The sequence below is a fragment of the Chiloscyllium plagiosum genome, chromosome 14 (assembly GCF_004010195.1).
Source record: "Chiloscyllium plagiosum isolate BGI_BamShark_2017 chromosome 14, ASM401019v2, whole genome shotgun sequence".
NCBI lineage: Eukaryota > Metazoa > Chordata > Chondrichthyes > Orectolobiformes > Hemiscylliidae > Chiloscyllium > Chiloscyllium plagiosum.
The window spans coordinates 56,812,602-56,829,755 of record NC_057723.1 but is presented as its reverse complement, the minus strand read 5'-3'; the positions used below and the strand labels follow the sequence as shown (position 1 = coordinate 56,829,755).

At 40.6% G+C, this 17,154-nt stretch overlaps 1 protein-coding gene across 3 annotated transcripts in view; it reads left to right on the top strand.

The window, feature by feature from the left end:
- Nucleotides 1–2,196: 2,196 nt before the first annotated feature.
- Nucleotides 2,197–17,154, top strand: part of crebrf (creb3 regulatory factor) — a 74,889-nt gene continuing 59,931 nt past the window's right edge. Inside the window, exon 1 of one of the 3 annotated variants that reach the window (XR_006313640.1) lies at nucleotides 2,197–2,876. The gene's annotated coding sequence lies outside the window, so the exon portion shown is untranslated. The remainder of the gene's footprint in view (nucleotides 2,877–17,154) is intronic. The other 2 variants (XM_043703846.1, XM_043703847.1) reach the window with 2 other exon arrangements.

Sequence of the window (17,154 nt, the reverse complement as noted above, 5' to 3'; positions counted from 1 at the left end):
GTGTTGGTGGTGAACCTGAGAACAGGTGGAAGGTGCAGAGTACAGGCACCTGCAATGTTTGTGCAAAACCCTAAGGGTCAAAATTCTAGGCCAAGCAGCATTTCAGCTGCAATGAACCAGACAACTACCTCTACTATGGGACAGTTGGTCACCCTGATCAATTCTCCCTGCTAAAATGAGATCCTGGTCCTCAAGTTCACAAACCATTAAACAACTCAACTCCCTGACTCTCCAAGCACCATTTACACATGGGGCAGCTTCTGCAGTTTGCAGGGGGATTCACCAGCCCTCTCAGAATCCATTCAAGTGGAATGAAGGCATCCTCAATCCCAAGGTACTGCCTAAATTAGAAAAATCATACTGTACTTTAGTCTCAAACTGCACTTGTCTAATTCTTGCTGATGGGGCTGCTAGATTGATACGTTGTTAGTGGTACTTGACTGCAGTGGAGCAATAAATAGTGACAACTCTCAGGTACATCTTAATTATTTTCTGTTTCATAACAATTAATATAATATTGGTTCTGAGGGTAGTAAGGATATCAAACTTCCATTTTCAAGCAGACTATCTGAGAGATTATGGTCTCTTGGACACAGCGTGTGCTCTCCAGCATGCAGGCTCTTCTACTCCCTGCGTATCGGAATCCTCTGGAGTTTTCTATAAGATTACCTTGTCGAAAATGTGTTCTTGGAGCCAAAAGGGTGGTGAGTAACGAGTGGTGAGTGAAACCAAGCCGTCTCCCGTAGTCAGATCAGAGTAGGACTTGTAAATTCCTGAACTTAGAAAAGGGTGATAACTCTTCCTAATACATGCATAAACACTACAAAGGCAAAATACTGCCAATGCTGGAAAACCTAAAGAAAAATTTTGCATCAAGAGCTATTGACTTGAAACATAAGCTCACACATCTCCACATAAGCTGAGTACTTTCTGCTGCTGCATTCCAAGCAAATATTGATTTTATAGTGTCAATGGGACACAGAAGAACATTTTTACTGGTGCAAAAAGTGGTAGGAATATTTTCACAGATACTGAGAGAAACTGAGGACTGCAGTTGCTAGATGCTGCTTCCACAAGGAGGTTGAACAGTTTGTTACGACACTGGGTAAACCCCTCTGCTAACTTTAAACCCGACACATAGGACCTCACCTTGCGCTGTAATCTGTTAAATTTCAAGAGGCAAAGAACTAGTCCAGAGGTCACTATTTAAAGTAAAATTTAAGAGTTGTATTCTTTAAATCCAACAGAGAACATTAAACAACATCTTTTTACAACTGCTTTCTTTTAGGCCTATCTTTTACCTCCCACTTTACAATACTGGTCCAATAAATTCTCTCTCAAATTTAAAGCAAAATCAATTTCAAACCTAGTAATAGTCTTTGGATGTTGAACTGTCTCTGTCGATTCCGCTAGGTCGACTTTGGTGTTCTGCTGCACAAATTTCTTATACTCAGATATCTTTCAGACAGCTATTCTGCTGGCAGTTGTTGCTTCTTGGTAGCTCTTTGAAGTTCTCACCCTAACTGTTCAAAATGTCTGATTTTATACCCCAAAACATCGGATCACTTCATTAGTTTGATGTCATCCCAAACAGTAAAATTCAAACTCAATTGGATTTTGGTATCTGGGGCATAGCTTAAACTGAATTTGAATTTGTTTTTGTACCATGGTAATTCCAGCTATTTGTTTCAACCAAATGTTACATTTTTAAATTGTTCAGCACCCTCTATACCTCTCTAAGTCCTCGCCAGCTTCCCCTATCTCTTAAAGGTACAGTACACCTCTACACCTTCAAACCAACTTCACAAACACCTAACCCATCACGTAACCATGATGAAGAGGTGTCAGTGTTTGACAGGGGTGGATCAAAAAGCTATTCTCCTGCTCCTCGGATGCTGACTGATCTGTGCTTTTCCAGCACCACACTCTCGACTCTAATCTCCAGCATCTGTGGCCCTCACTTTCACAAAAGTTAAAAATCACACAACACCAGGTTATAGTCCAATGGGTTTATTCGGAAGTAGTAATGCTTCCAAATAAACCTGTGGACTATAACCCGGTATTGTCTGATTTTTAACTACACGTGGGAGACAACTTGTGGAACTCAGGGAACATCTCCCCTCTGCCCACCCACCTCTTCCCAGACCCGTCTGATTGGGCTTCATCCTCTTCCAGTCCATTTTCCTCCCCATCTATCAGTTACACCCTCTCCTCCAACCTCTGTCACCTTTCACCTGCATTGACCTATTGCCTTCCCAGCTACCCCCTCCCCATATTGATCTCCGCTCTCCCATGCCTGAAAGGCTTATGCCCGAATCGTCGACTGTCGTGCTCCTCGGAAGCTGCCTGACCTGCTGTACTTTTCCATCACCACACTTTTTGGCCCATATTTTCACAGCTGTCAAGAAACATCCCATAGACTAACCGATTGATTTTTTAAAATCGAAAGTATTTGACACATTCTCATCTATGTGTGGAAGGAGATGTAATATAAACTGATGAGGGGACAAGTCGTTTCGTCAAAGAACATGCGATACGCTGTGTAATGAATTTTGTTTTTCAAATGCATCAATCATACAATTGCTTCGCACGCCCAGTACGAGCTCCACTCTGGAGGTACGCCACTATTAAACCTGCGGCGGAGGCGGCTGCTGCTGTTTTGGGGGAGGGGGGGCATGAGGGGAGCATAGGTTGACTGGCGGGCAAGCGGCGCTGTTATTGGCTGCTCTGTGACCCCGCCCCCTGGCCCCGTCAGTGCAGTCACGCGCTTTCCAGGAACCCGTCAGAAAGATATCAACAAAACAAACGCGCGTCTCGATTTGCTGTCCCATCACAACCTCCGAAGCTGATCAACCTGACAACACGCCTTTCTAGAGGTAGGTGCGGTGAAACTTTTATCGAAGGTATTTCTTTGTTGTTGAAGCAAGTACTTGTTCTACCTTCATGGCGATCGGATTGAGAAGTCAACCGAGGGAGAGGGAGAGAGAGTAAACGAGAGAGTGATGGAGGATGAAGACGGAGGAAGCTGTTGTCTCCGTTTTGTCATCTGATTGATGTGCCGAGAGCCAATGAGACATAGCCATCGGGACGGGTGCCCGTCAACAGATGGGTCTGAACCAATGGAAGCAGTAGGTAGGCGGAGCGGCGTCGGCTGTCAGGTTGCTGGGACCCCGCCCACGGCGGGTTTGTTTGTGTTGGTCGCCATGTTAGAAACAGGGCTCGAAAACAAAATGTGAAGGAGAATAGGGTTGTCACTGGGGAACTAGAGCACAGCCTCATTGACAACGACCCTGGGCAGAGCGTGGAGTTAGAGGCAAGGAACACTATCTTGTGGTAGTTTTCGAGGCGTCGGATGGACCAGCGTACCCGCCCACCAACCTTTTATGTAAACACATGGCAGCATTTTGTTTGTCTGCAATATGTTGTGTAAAAGGGTTAACAGTGATGAAAACCCTCAACTTCTGTAGTTTAAAAGTGTGACTAAGTAATACGGAGCCTTTACCGTGTTCGTTGTTTTGTATCATGGATAAATTTCGAATTTATATTAACACGTGGTGTATGTTTACAAGTTGATAAGGCATAAAGTGAAGGTTGCCTGGTGATTGTATGTAGTGGTGCATTTAGCAGTGACAACTGAATGTTATCATTCTGTTCACCGTATTTAATATATGTGAATTGACTCTGAATGCTGCGATTAATCTTAGTTTTTTTAAAAACAACGTTTTTCAAGGACTGCTGTATGACTAACTTGGGACCACGCCCCTTTCTCCTGATAAATACCGCGTGTTATTTACTGTCTCCTGTTTTCTATAGGAATGTTGAAAGCATACTGTTGTGTGTTGAACATTTGTTCATTTTGAACAAAATACTTAGCAGCACAAATAAAATGTTTTGAAATTAAACTGTAAAAGTGCTGTTTAAAATATTTTACTATAAGAAATAATTTGAAGAATAATTTGATCAATCTTGCTTGGAAATATTGAATTGGTAAAATCATATGTTTCATCATGTCAGCTTGATGTGATCATTAGATTAGATTAGATTACTTACAGTGTAGAAACAGGCCCTTCGGCCCAGCAACATGACATATACATATTTCATTAAGACAATACTGCTTTTCATACTTTCTGTGGACATTCTTGATACATTTAACTGTTTTATGTAGGTAACATCAGAACTTAGCCAGTACCATTTTTCACCAATATCTGTCTGAATATCTTTTTTTTGCAGAAAGGTTTGAAGAGTAGGTCTCTGTTCACCAATGCTCCCTGGGACCTTACCATTAAGTGTATACGTCCTGCTAAGGTTTGCTTTCCGAACATGCAGCACCTCATATTTATCTAAATTAAACTCCATCTGCCACTTTTCAGCCCATTTGCCCATCTGATCAAGATCCCGTTGTAATCTGAGGTAACCTTCTTCGCTGTCCACTATACCTACAATTTTGGTGTCATCTGCAAACTTACTAACTTATACCCCTTATGCTTGCATCCAAATCATTTATAGAAATGATGAAAAATAGTGGACCCAACACCAATCCTTGTGGCACCCCACTTGTCACAGGCCTCCAATCTGAAAAACAACCCTCCACCACCATCCTCTGTCTTCTACCTTTGAGCCAGTTCTGTATCCAAATGGCGAGTTCTCCCTATATTCCATGAGTTCTAACCTTGCTCACCAGTATCCTATGGGGATCCTTGTCGAATGTCTTACTGAAATCCATGTTGATCACATCTACTGCTCTGCCCTCATTAATCATCTTTGTTGCTTTTTCAAAAAACTCAATCAAGTTTGTGAGGCATGATTTCCCAAGCATAAAGCCATGTTGATTATCCCTAATCAGTCTTTGCCTTTCCAAATATATGTACATCCTGTCCCTCAGGATTCCCTTCAACAACTTGCCCACTACCAACGTCAGGTTCACTGGTCTATAGTTCCCTGACTTGTCCTTACCACCTTTCTTAAACAGTGGTACCACGTTAGCCAACTTCCAGTCTTCTGGCACCTCACCTGTGACTATCGATGATACAAATATCTCAGTAAGAGGCCGAGCAATCACTTCCCTGGCTTCCCACAGAGATCTAGGGAACACCTGATCAGGTCCTGGGGATTTATCCAGTTTTATGCATTTCAAGGCATGCAGCACTTCCTCCTCTGTAATGTGGACATTTTTCAAGATCTCACCATCTATTTCCCTACATTGTATATCTTCCATGTCCTTTTCCACAGTAAATACTGAGGCAAAATACTCGTTTAGTATCTGCCCCATCTCGTATGGCTCCACACGAAGGTTACCTTGCTGATCTTTGAGAGGCCCAATTCTGTACCTAGTTACCCCGTTTGTCCTTTATGTATTTGTAAAAACCCTTTGGATTCTCTTTAATTCTATTTGCCAAAGCTATCTCATGTCCCCTTTTTGCCCTCCTCATTTCCCTCTTAAGTATCCTTCTAATGCCTTTATACTCTTCTAAGGATTCATTCGATCTATCCTGTCTATCCTTGACCTATGCTTCCTTCTTTTTCTTAACCAAACCCTCAATTTCTTTAGTCATCCAGCATTCCCTATACCTACCAGCCTTTCCTTTCACCCTGACAGGAATATACTTGCTCTGGACTCTCGTTATCTCATTTCTGAAGGCTTCCAATTTTCCAGCCGTCCCTTTACCTGCGAACATCTGCCCCCAATCAGCTTTTGAAAGTTCTTGCCTAATACCGTCAAAATTGGCCTTCCTCCAATTTAGAACTTCAACTTTTAGATCTGGTCTATCCTTTTCCATCATTGTTTTAAAATTAATGGAATTATGGCCACTGGCCCCAAAGTGCTCTACCACTAACACCTCAATCACCCGCCCTGCCTTATTTCTCAAGAGTAGGTCAAATTTTGCTCCTCTTGTAGGTACATCGACATACTGAATCAGAAAGTTTTCTTGTGCATACTTCACAAATTCCTCTCCATCTAAACCCTTAACACTATGGCAGTCCCAGTCTATGTTTGGAAAGTTAAAATTCCCTACCTTATTATTTTTTACAGGTAACTGAGATCTCCTTACAAATTTGTTTCTCAAGTTTCCTCTGACTATTAGGGGATCGATGCTACAATCCCAATAAGGTGATCATCCCTCACGTACTTCTCAGTTCCATCCAAATAACTTTGCTGGATGTATTTCTGGGAATATCCTCCCTCAGTACAGCTGTAATGCTATCTCTTATCAAAAATACCACTCCCCCTCCTCACTTGCCTCCTTTCTATCCTTCCTGTAGCATTTGTATCCTGAAACATTAAGTTGTCAGTCCTGTTCATCCCTGAGCCATGTTTCTGTAATTGCTATGATATCCCAGTCCCATGTTCCTAACCATGCCCTGAGTTCATCTGCCTTCCCTGTTAGGCAATATTATACTTCAATGCAGCAAGACCTCAATGTGACAAGTTTCGTTCAAGTTAATGCTTATTCTTGACAGTTTCTGTACCAAAGTATTGATAACGTATTTGTTAGAGCCAGAGAATTGAATTTGTGTGTCAAAACATTATCATTTATCAGATTGTAGCATGTTCAAAATACGTTTTCCTGACTTGTGAATGTAGAACGTAATCAACAGTATTGTTTATTTTGAAATTTTGAATTTTGCCTGATTAAATCTGTAGATCATACTTGCAAGTATGAATCTCAGTAATCTTTAGCATTCACAAAGTTCATATAGTTCCAGAAGTAATTAATTCACAATACTGCTGAAAATCCTAACTTTTCTTAACTTTCTCTTTCAAGAGCACTAACAGATAAGATTTTCTCTGCTTTAGCACATATTGGATCTTTAGCTTTTTTAAGTCAGTGAATTTACAACATATGATATGACATGAAGCTTTTTGGAGAGTATAAAGTAATATCAAAGGTTCACGTTGATGATTTAATTAATCGGTCATGGTTGTGTAACAGCGTCTCTTGAACCTTTTAAGTAGATAGGGAAGAAAATGTCATTTAATGCTTATGACTTCTAAAACGTGATGTTACCAACTGGGAGTTAAATGAAAAAAGGTGCAAGCTCGTGTTTGATATTGCTGGTGCCAGTCGATGTGATGGATTTTATTGACACTCGAATCCAGATTTCATTCTCCCCTCCTTCCAGGGTATAGGCTCATTATGGAAATAAAAGACAAAGAACTGTGGAGGCTGGAGATCTGAAACAAAAACAAAGTGCTACAGAAAGTCAGCAGATCTCGCAGCATCCGTGGAGAGACAAACAGTTCACAGTTTGAGTCCAGTAACCTTTCATCAGAATCCTCCATTTCTCCAGCAATTTGTTTAGCTTGCCACATCTTTTAGTTCATTTACAGTAAACACATTTTAACAGAATGTCTTCTTTTAGTCCAAAGACGTGTGTAAAGATTTAAAGTGAGCAATAGATCAAGCCTGTTTGGGAGAAAAAAGAGGCTTATTATGTCGCACCTGCCTCTATAATGTTCATTAACAGTGTTTCTGCCATTGTCTCAGAGATTACAACTATCCCTTCATTGCATTATTTTCTGTACAGTATTTTCCCGTTTACATTTTTTGTGGTAGAATAGGGATGTAGGGAAACTGCAGCTGATTGTCAGAAAAGTCCAGTTGGTTAAATGATGTCCTTCAAGGAAGGAAGTCTGCTATCCTTACCATGTAAGGCCTCCATGCATAGCAATGTGGTTGTCTCTCAACTGCCTTCTTGACATTTAGGGCAATAAGTGCTGACCATGCCAGTGATGTCCACATTCCATGAATGAATTTTTTAAAAGTGCACTGATTGGCCTCACTTTGCTTTTTCTCCCCCCCCCCCGTTATCCGTGCTATAATGTATAGTATCATAATAGTATAGTGGACAGAAACATCTATCTTTATATTTGTGTTTGAATTTAATTTTTTTAAAATTCCTTTTTATTGTGTTGGGAAGACAAATCATTGATTTCGGTTCCTGTTCCAAATTTTGTTCCTGAGCTGCTAACTCCATAAGCCCTTCAGGAATGTGGGGAGGAGGGGAGCTGAGAGATAAATAAGAGGGGGGGTAAGATGAATCTGGGGGCCGTGATGGTGATAGGTCAGAGCAGACAGTGGAGTAGATACGTGGGAAGGAAGATGGGCAGGTTCAAGAGGGTGATGTCAAGTTGGAGGATTGGAGCCTGGATAAGATTGGGGGAGGGGAAATGAGGAAACTGGTGAAATCAACATTGATGTGGTTGGATGGTCCCACAGAAGAAGGTGAGGTGTTCTTCCTCTAGGTGTTGGTAGCTTGGCTTTGGCGGTGGAGGAGGCCTTAGAGATCATTCTCTCCGTGACTCCCTCGGTAGGTCCACGCCCCCCACTAACCCACCTTCCACTACCAGCACCTTTCCTTGCCAGCAGAAGAGGTGTAAAACTTGCACCCACACCTCCCCCCTCACCTCCACCCAAGGCCCCAAAGGATCCTTCCACGTTGGGCAGAGATTTTTCTGCATGTCCAAACACCTCATCTGCTGTGTCCATTGCTCTTGATGTGGTCTTCTCTACATTGGGGAGACAGGGCATCAACGTTTGGAACGGTTGAGAGAACATCTCTGGGACAGACGCACCCAACAACCCCACCACCCTGTGGCCAACCACTTCAACTCCCCCTCCCACTCCCACTCAGCTAAGGACATGCAATTTCTGGGCCGCCTCCACCACCAAATCCAAGCTACCTGATGCCTGGAGGATGAATGCCTCATCTTCCACCTTGGGATCCTCCAGCCACACAACATCGACTTCACCAGTTTCCTTATCTCCTCCCTCCCCACCTTATCCCAGATCCAACCCTCCAACTGGACAGCACCCTCTTGAACTATCCTACTGGTTTATCTTCCTTTTCTGCTCCATCCTCTGCTCTGACCTATCACCTTCCAAGCTACCTTCCCCCTTCAGCTCCACCCCCTTGCCCTCTCCCCTCCCCATACCTCCCCAAACAGTCATGATGAAGGGCTTATGCCTAAAACATGGACTCCTGTTTCTCAGCTGCTGCCTGACCTGCTGTGCTTTTCCAGCACCACACTTATTGACTCTGATCTTCAGCATCTGCAGTCCTCACACTCTCCCATTCTAACACACAGCTGGCTGTCCATCCACATTTTACCTCTAGGGTTGGGTTTATTCAAAATTCCTGTTATATATCTCAATGTATAGCTTGCACTGTTACCCCTCACCTTTGTACTCGCTGACCTACATTGGCTCCTTGTCAAACAGTGCTTCAGCTTCAATATTCTCAGACTGTTTTTCAAATTGGCCTTGCCATTCCCTGTCTCTGCAAGTTCTTCCAGCACATAACCCTCCAAGACATTTTTGCTCTATTTCTGGCTTATTGTGCATTCTATAATTAGTGGAAATGTCTTCAGTTGTATGGGGGCCTCATGCTCTGGAACTCCTTGCTTACACATCTCTGTCTCTTCACCTTGCCTTCTTCCTTTTAAGGTGCTTATTAAAGCCTACCTCATTGACCAAGTTACTGGTCAACTGACCCAGTGTTTCCTTATGTGGCTTTATGTCATGCTGTGTTGTATAAGGCTCCAGTGAAGTGCGTTTGGATATTTCATTACATTAAAGGTGCGTGATAAATATATTATTACATGCTATTGCGTTATGTACAATTTAATCGTAATGAGTCAAAATACAAAAGGAAAGTAAATGAGAGTGCAGAACTATGAAAAATTCCAAACTAAGCAACAGAATATCAAGTCAGTAGGGATCGTATATTTGTGACTACCGTGTATCTGTCGTGTTGAGGAAAAGTAATTCTGCTTTGAATTGCAACAATAGATTTTGTATAAAACAATAAATAATAAGTGAAGTGCTGTGTACAGTTTTGGTCACCCTAGTTAAGGAGGGGTATAAATTTCTAGAAGCAAGTTCAAGGAAGGTTTAATTTTTTGATATCTTAAATATCTTGACTTATGCAGAATGATTGGTCAGGCTAGGCTTGTATTTACTGGAGTTTAGAGGAGAAAGAGGTGATTTGTTTGAAGCATAAGAACCTGAGGGACTTGTGTTAATAGGATTAATGTGAAAAGGATGTTTCTTTTTATGAACAAATCCAGAAATGGGTAGTAGTTTAAATGCAGGTGGTCGGACCTTTAAATCAGAGATAAGACGATTTTGTTTTTTCTCTCTGAGGGCTGTGAATCTTTGGAACTCTTTCTGGAAAGAAAGAAACGTGGATAATCATTGGTAAGCAAGGGAGTGAAAGATTGAGGGTTCAGTGAGTGTGTGGATTTGAAGTTGCAACCAGATCAACCTTGATCGTATTATATAGTGGGGGAGGCTTGCAGGGCAAAAATTGATTTTTTTTTGTTTCTCTTCATTCGTATGTAGCTGGTTAGGATTAACATTAACATGAAGATTAGCTATAGGTTGGTAACTTGTGCTTTCAACAGTCAAATACAAAACTTTTTAAAATATATAATTCTGGTAACAAGCTTTGATTCAAGATTTCAGTGTTTTAAGTATGCAGCACAAACTATTCTCAAATAAAACTGCATCAAGGTAGGGATAAGAGCATGGTGGTATCGGTCAGGAATCCAGAAAATTTCACTATTTAAATGATAAACTAATTTTAATACTGCTTCCTGCGGTTTAAGTTTTCAAACGTATTTATATATACATATATCTTCTAATGACATATTATCTTGTCAGAAACTCAATAAAATGTTGCTGCTGCAAACTATACATTATTTGCTCAATCTATATTAAAAATCTGTCCTTTTTCAATGTTGGAAATTCCATAGGCTTGCATTGTGAAGAACAATGGCTCAGGTTCTAAGGATCATTTGCAGAAGAGGAGATTTGAGCATAAAAGTAAAAGAAAGAATTGACATTTGCTATTCAAAATGGTTTATGCTCTACCATACCTAAATTTCTGTTGTGGCATCCCATGTACTTTTTAAAAAGCCTTCAGCTTTTCTCCCTCCATAATTCAACTAATGCACTGTATTGTAAATCTAAACAGTTCTTTTTAGAGAGAGAGAATTGTACAGCACAGAAACAGGCCATTTTGACCCACTGTGTCTCGTCTGACCAACAAACACCAAACTATACTAAGCCCATTTAAAATCTGCATTTGGTTCATTGCCTACTTTGCTTTGACATTTTAAGTACTTCTCCTGATGTTGCATAAATTTTGTGAGAGTACTTGCTTCCACCACCCTCTCAGGCAGCACGTTCATCAAAGAACCAGATTCTGGGTGGAAAAAGAAATCCTCAGATCTGCTCCAAACCGCTTACCTCAAATTTAGGCCTTCGACCTTAGACATGTCTGCAATGAGGAATAATAGAAGGTTTTTTAAACTACACTGGATGCTAGAACAGAAAATTATTCTTTTGACTTTTATGTTGCTGCTCGAATCTTTTCTTATGCAAACTATCCTTGGAACCTGAACTGCTGTTCTCCACAATTGTTCAAATATTTCCCATTAATGGAGTTGTTTGTTTTTGCTCAAAGTTTAACTCACTTTTCTGCAGCATTTTAAATATGTGTTTCAATAGATTGATTCTAGATATTAAAGACAAGGGATATGGGGAAGAGTGTGAGAAAATAGTGTTGAGTAAGAGCTCATAGCAGGCAAGAAATGCTATCTCTGAAAATCAAATTAGACCTGAGAGTGCATCTACTCTAATATTACTAATTAAGAGAGCTTTTAGTTTCAGAGCACAGAGACAAGAGAAAGTTGAATAACGTGCTCCCAAAAAGGGAGTAGTGAAATTCAATAGTTCTTTGGTAAAAGACTGACAAAGTGATAGAAATTAGAATTCCCAAATTATTTCAAATTGGGGGGGGGAAAAATTAAATCAAATATTGCAGCACAAAAACTGAAAGTACTTAGCAGTGCAGACCATGTTGCAGAAAGAAAGCCTTGACACTTAAGAATTGAACCAGACTTGCTCTACAACATTTCTCTCCACAGATGCTGCCTATATTTCCACTACATTTTGTCTTTTTCTCATATTTCCATCAACTGCAGTACTTTGATTTAAAATAATGTAGATGCTTGAAGTCTGAAATCATCACAGAAAATCAGGATACTGCCTTTTGTTATACCCCTTGTCATACAGAATCACACAAAATGTTTGACAAATAAAATGCAGTATCCATGACCCTCAGAAGAACCAATGTTTCAACAAGTAGAGTGCTTTTGGAAACCTTCACTTTAAGCCCTTCAAGCTCACGTGTAATAGAATATATTAATGCAGAATATACTAATGGAAACCAGCTGTACTAATGAAATTAGTTAGGAAAATTGGTATTTGAAACATTGCTAGCAATGACTAATTTTATTCCCTTTAGGCGATGTTAGAATGGAAATTCAAGTGTGTATTTTGTATTGATTCTGCTGTTTTATGTCCCTTTAAAATATTCTTTGTTTTCAGTACGGTAATTAATTCTGGTGTATTTAAACTAGTATCTGGTCGGCTCTGAGTTCCAACCAGTTCCACTGATCAATCAAGCTTTGCATTACTCTGTTCTTTAGATGTTACATATTTCTGTGGCAATCTAGAATGGGAGTAACTCCCCCTCAATAGGATTGTTGATTTCAAGTTATTCCAGACTTATTTTGCTTGATGGAGAAAGTGAGGACTGCAGATGCTGGAGATCAGAGCTGAAAATGTGTTGCTGGAAAAGCGCAGCAGGTCAGGCAGCATCCAAGGAACAGGAGAATCGACGTTTCGGGCATAAGCCCTTTGCTTGATATCTAAACCAATATATTTAAAAGTCCCATAAGCCTGATTCTCAAGTTAAAATCTACTTTTCTATTAATAACACTTCTCAAATTCCACATTACAACCCCATAAACAAGTCTTTATTATTATAATTTCAGCTAATGGTAATACTAGCCAAGTCAGATCCCAGAATGAAACCTGACTGGATGGATAAGTCTTATTATATTCAATTTTTTAGTCAGTCACTGAACGTACTGAACATGAGGTGGACAATGTACTTTTAGCAGAGGAACATATGCTTATTACTAAAAATGAAATAGAACTATATAAATAAGACAATTTGCAAGATTCTAACTGCCAAAAGAAAATATTAACCCTTTTGCCATCAATATCACAATCAACTCAACGAAGTATCACTCCTTCTTAATTCTTTAATTTATGACTCAACTAATGGCCAGCATTTCACATTTTTCTGCATATTCACCATTATAAACTTGGTTTACTAACTCCCTGAGATGCACCGATACTAGCAAATCAGTGACATTTTTCTTACTCAACTTTAAGAAAAGGTCTGCCTACTTGAACTGTTTGGTCAGAAATCTCTTTCCATCTCTGATAATAGGCCGGAGACTCGTCAAAACCTGAACTGCTGTTCTGCTGGTGTGACTCTCCTCAACTGAAATTTGATTGTGGTTCTCGCTTTCATCTCCTGTAACAGCCAGATCTGCTGAAGCTGTTTTGTCTTCTGCTTGTCTTTAAATTTTCCAGAATATAGCCATATACACCTTAGTACAATCTAGCAATTCTATTGATACAGCAACCCTAAATTGAATTTTGGCAATCTTTTAAACAAGTCCATGATATCAATGTTCTGAAGAAGGGTCACTGGACCCGAAAGGTTAACTTTATTTTCTCTCCAAAGAGTTTTTCCAGCAATGTCTGTTTTTGTGTCTGAAAGTCCATGATATATTAACTTTGCCAGTGAGCTTCCATCCACCTTGCCCTCCATCATTTGCTAATCCATTTGGCTCTATCAGTGAGTCAACTCTTGTCTTTTGCTGATTGTGTGGATCTCGAGGATGATTATTCACTTATTAACAATCCCTTTGCCATTTATAAACTTAATATAGGTGAAATCATAGATAATTATGACTTTCAAAGCAACAGGGTTGAGGGGTGACAAGAGCTTATCCCTTGATGAACCTCCTGGCTGTCTACTACTACAACCCATCTGTTAAGAATGTCATGGTTTAAGTGTAGCATTTATCACATGATCACACTTTGGTCTGACCCTTTACTCACCTGTAATTTTGTCCTTCTTTCAGCATCTTGTCTTGTTCCATCCCTGTTGCCTGTTTTAAAATCATTATTCTGCACTACCCTCCCAGATACAGTTTTTTAAAAAAAATTATCACTGGGTACCTTTCTTGTAGAGGCTAACTGAGGAAAGCATTGAAGAACTTATCATGCTCTGTGATTTCTACCTCCATCTCCACTAATCTGTTAAAGCTGCAAACTATTGTGGAAGCATCCTGAAATGCAAAAAAAAATTCTTGGATTTCCATGGTGGCTCAGTGGTTAGCACGCCTCACAATGCCAGGGACCCATTTCGATTCCAGCATTGGGTAACTGTGGAGTTTGCATGTTCTCCCTGTTTCTGTGGGGGTTTCTGCTCTGGTTTCATTCCACATTCTAAAGATATGCAGGTTAGGTTGATTGGCCATGCTGAATTGCCCCATAGTGTCCAAGGATATGTAGGCTAGATAGATTAGCCATAGTAAATGCAGGGTTATGGGAATAGGGTGGGAGGCTGAGTCTGGGTGGGAACTCATCAGAGGATCAGTGCAGACTTGATGGGCTGAGTGGCCTCTTTCTGCCCCTTAGTGATTGTATGATAACCCCAATTTCTTTCTTCTACTGTAAACTACTAGCTTAAACCTCTGCTCCTGTTTAATAAATATGAGGAGCTGACGTTTTTGCAACCTTTTTTTCTGTTGCTATTTTACATTCGTATTATATTCTCTCTTTCTTTGTCTTCCTTTGCTGATTTCTAAAATCCTCCCAATACTCAGGTTCATTACCTTTTCTAGCATTTTTTATTGGCTATTTATGTTTTAATCTAATCCCTAACATCTTCTGTTAGTTATCGTTTAACCTTTTTTGTATGTATGGGTGGGTGTTTGTTGCTATAAACTATGTAGTAATTCTTAAAAGACTATCCATTGACTATGCACAGTCATATCTTTTTAATATATTGTCCCAATCCAACTCAACAAAATTGCCCCAATACCTTTGTAGATTTTGTTCAAATTTAACACCCTGGTTTCACATTGAACTAGCTTACTTTCATACAAAGTGTAAAGTTTATTAAATTGTGGTCACTCATCTCTAAATGTTCTCTTACAACAAGATGTTAGTCACTAGATCTAAAATGGCCTGTTTAATCCTCAGTGTTTTGCTCCAAAAGATAATGCTGAACATCTTTCAGAAACTCATCCTCCATAGCTTTTGTGCTCATTAGATTTATCCAGTAGATATGCAGATTGACGTCACCCATAGTTACTTTATTAGGCGAAAGTGAGGATCGCAGATGCTGGAAGTTAGAGTTGAGAGTATGGTGCTGGAAAAGCACAACAAGTCAGGCAGCATCCAAGGAGCAGGAAAATCGACATTTCAGGCAAATGTCCTTCATCAGGAATCTGAAAAAGGGCTTTTGCCCAAAACATTGATTTTCCTGCTCCTCTGATGCTGCCTGACCTGTCGTGCTTTTCCAGCACCACACTCTCGACTCTAATCTCCAGCATCTGTGGTCCTCATTTTCACCTAGCTGATTTTAACCTCACTGCGAATCCTCTTCCAAGGATGCCTACCTTGAAGCAGTTCTCCTCCTCTCTCTACAAAGATCTCAGTGAGTCTCTCTCTTACTGCAATACCTAGGTCATCTCTGCCCTGCAGCTCTTCAGCCATGTCCTGAAACAGATTAGCTACCATAGCCACATCTGCTTCCTCAGTGCCTGCCTACAGAGGCAACTGATCTCACATGGACTCCAGAGTACATTCAGAACAACACACTTTGGATCTGAACAGGACAACCCAGTATAGGCTACAAATTCAAAACCTCGAGAAACGGTTCTCCCTCCTGATCCTCCGCTCCACACTTGCAGCCATGCACGGCCACCTAATCTCTCTACAGTCAGCCCTGCCTCAGCTCAGTCGATTTTCCTGCTCCTCAGATGCTGTCTGACCTGCTGTGCTTTTCCAGCACCACTCTAATCTTGACTCTAATCTCCAGCATCTGCAGTACCCACCTCTGCCTATAAATCACTAATATTAATGTTTACTTGCCCTTGCTATTTCTTAGATGCTCCCAAACAGATTCCACACTTTATTCTGATTGGAGATTTCCCTTGTTAATGTATTGGTCTATCCCTTATCGTCGGTGCAATGCCACCTCCTTTTCGTCTGTGTTGCTTCTTCCTAAATGCTGAATATTCCTTTTCTAGACTTGACCTCTAATTGTTCCTTTAAATAGTCTACCATTTGCGAATGCTGTATACATTCAGGTAGAGAGTGCCCTAAACTTTGTCTTTTTCACATTGCTCCACATTGAGTTGAGTTAATGCTCACCTTTGTTTTACCTGTTTTCTCATTTTGCTTGCTATTTGTCTGGTTCTGCTGCCATCTTTACTTCATTCAATTTGAGCTACCTCTAAGGCTTCCATTCTCCTGGCAAGCAGGTTGTGAAACTCTGTTCAACAGCATGGACAAAGACATCTCATGAGGATCTCAGTCCCGGTGCTGTTAACAGGTTCCACCTGCTTCAGAACAGGTCCCATTGCCTCAGAAATCTAATCAGATCATAAGGAACAGAAGTAGACCATTCAGCTTCTTCGATAGGATTAGGCTGATCTAGTGTTCCTCACATCCACATTTCTGCCCTTTCCTTGTAACTCTTGATTCCCTGACTGATCAAGGATCTAACTTGGCCTTCACTGGGACTCTTTCCCTACAGCTCTCTGTGCAAGGAGTTCCATAGACTGTAAATCCTCTGAGAGAAGAAATTCCTCCTCATCTCAATCTTAAATGGACACCCCCTTATTTTGAGATTATGCCTTCTGGTCCTAAACTCTACCATAAGAGCAAATATCCTCTCAGCGTTTACCCTGTCAAGCCCCTTAAAGCCTATGTGTTTCTCTGAACTGCCTCCAATGAAGTAATATTGTCCCTTGAAGGGACAAAAGCTGCTCACAGTACTCCAGATTTTGTCTCACCAGCACCTTGTACAGCTGCAGTAAGACTTCCCCACTCTTATACTCTACCCCTCTTGAAATAAGGGTGAGCATTCCTGATTAATCTTCCTGATTACCTATGTGCTAGCTTCCTATGTTCCATGCGCAAGTAATCCCAAGTCCCTTTGTGTTGCAGCTTTCTGCTGTTTTCCTCCATTCAAATAATAATCTTTTTTTTC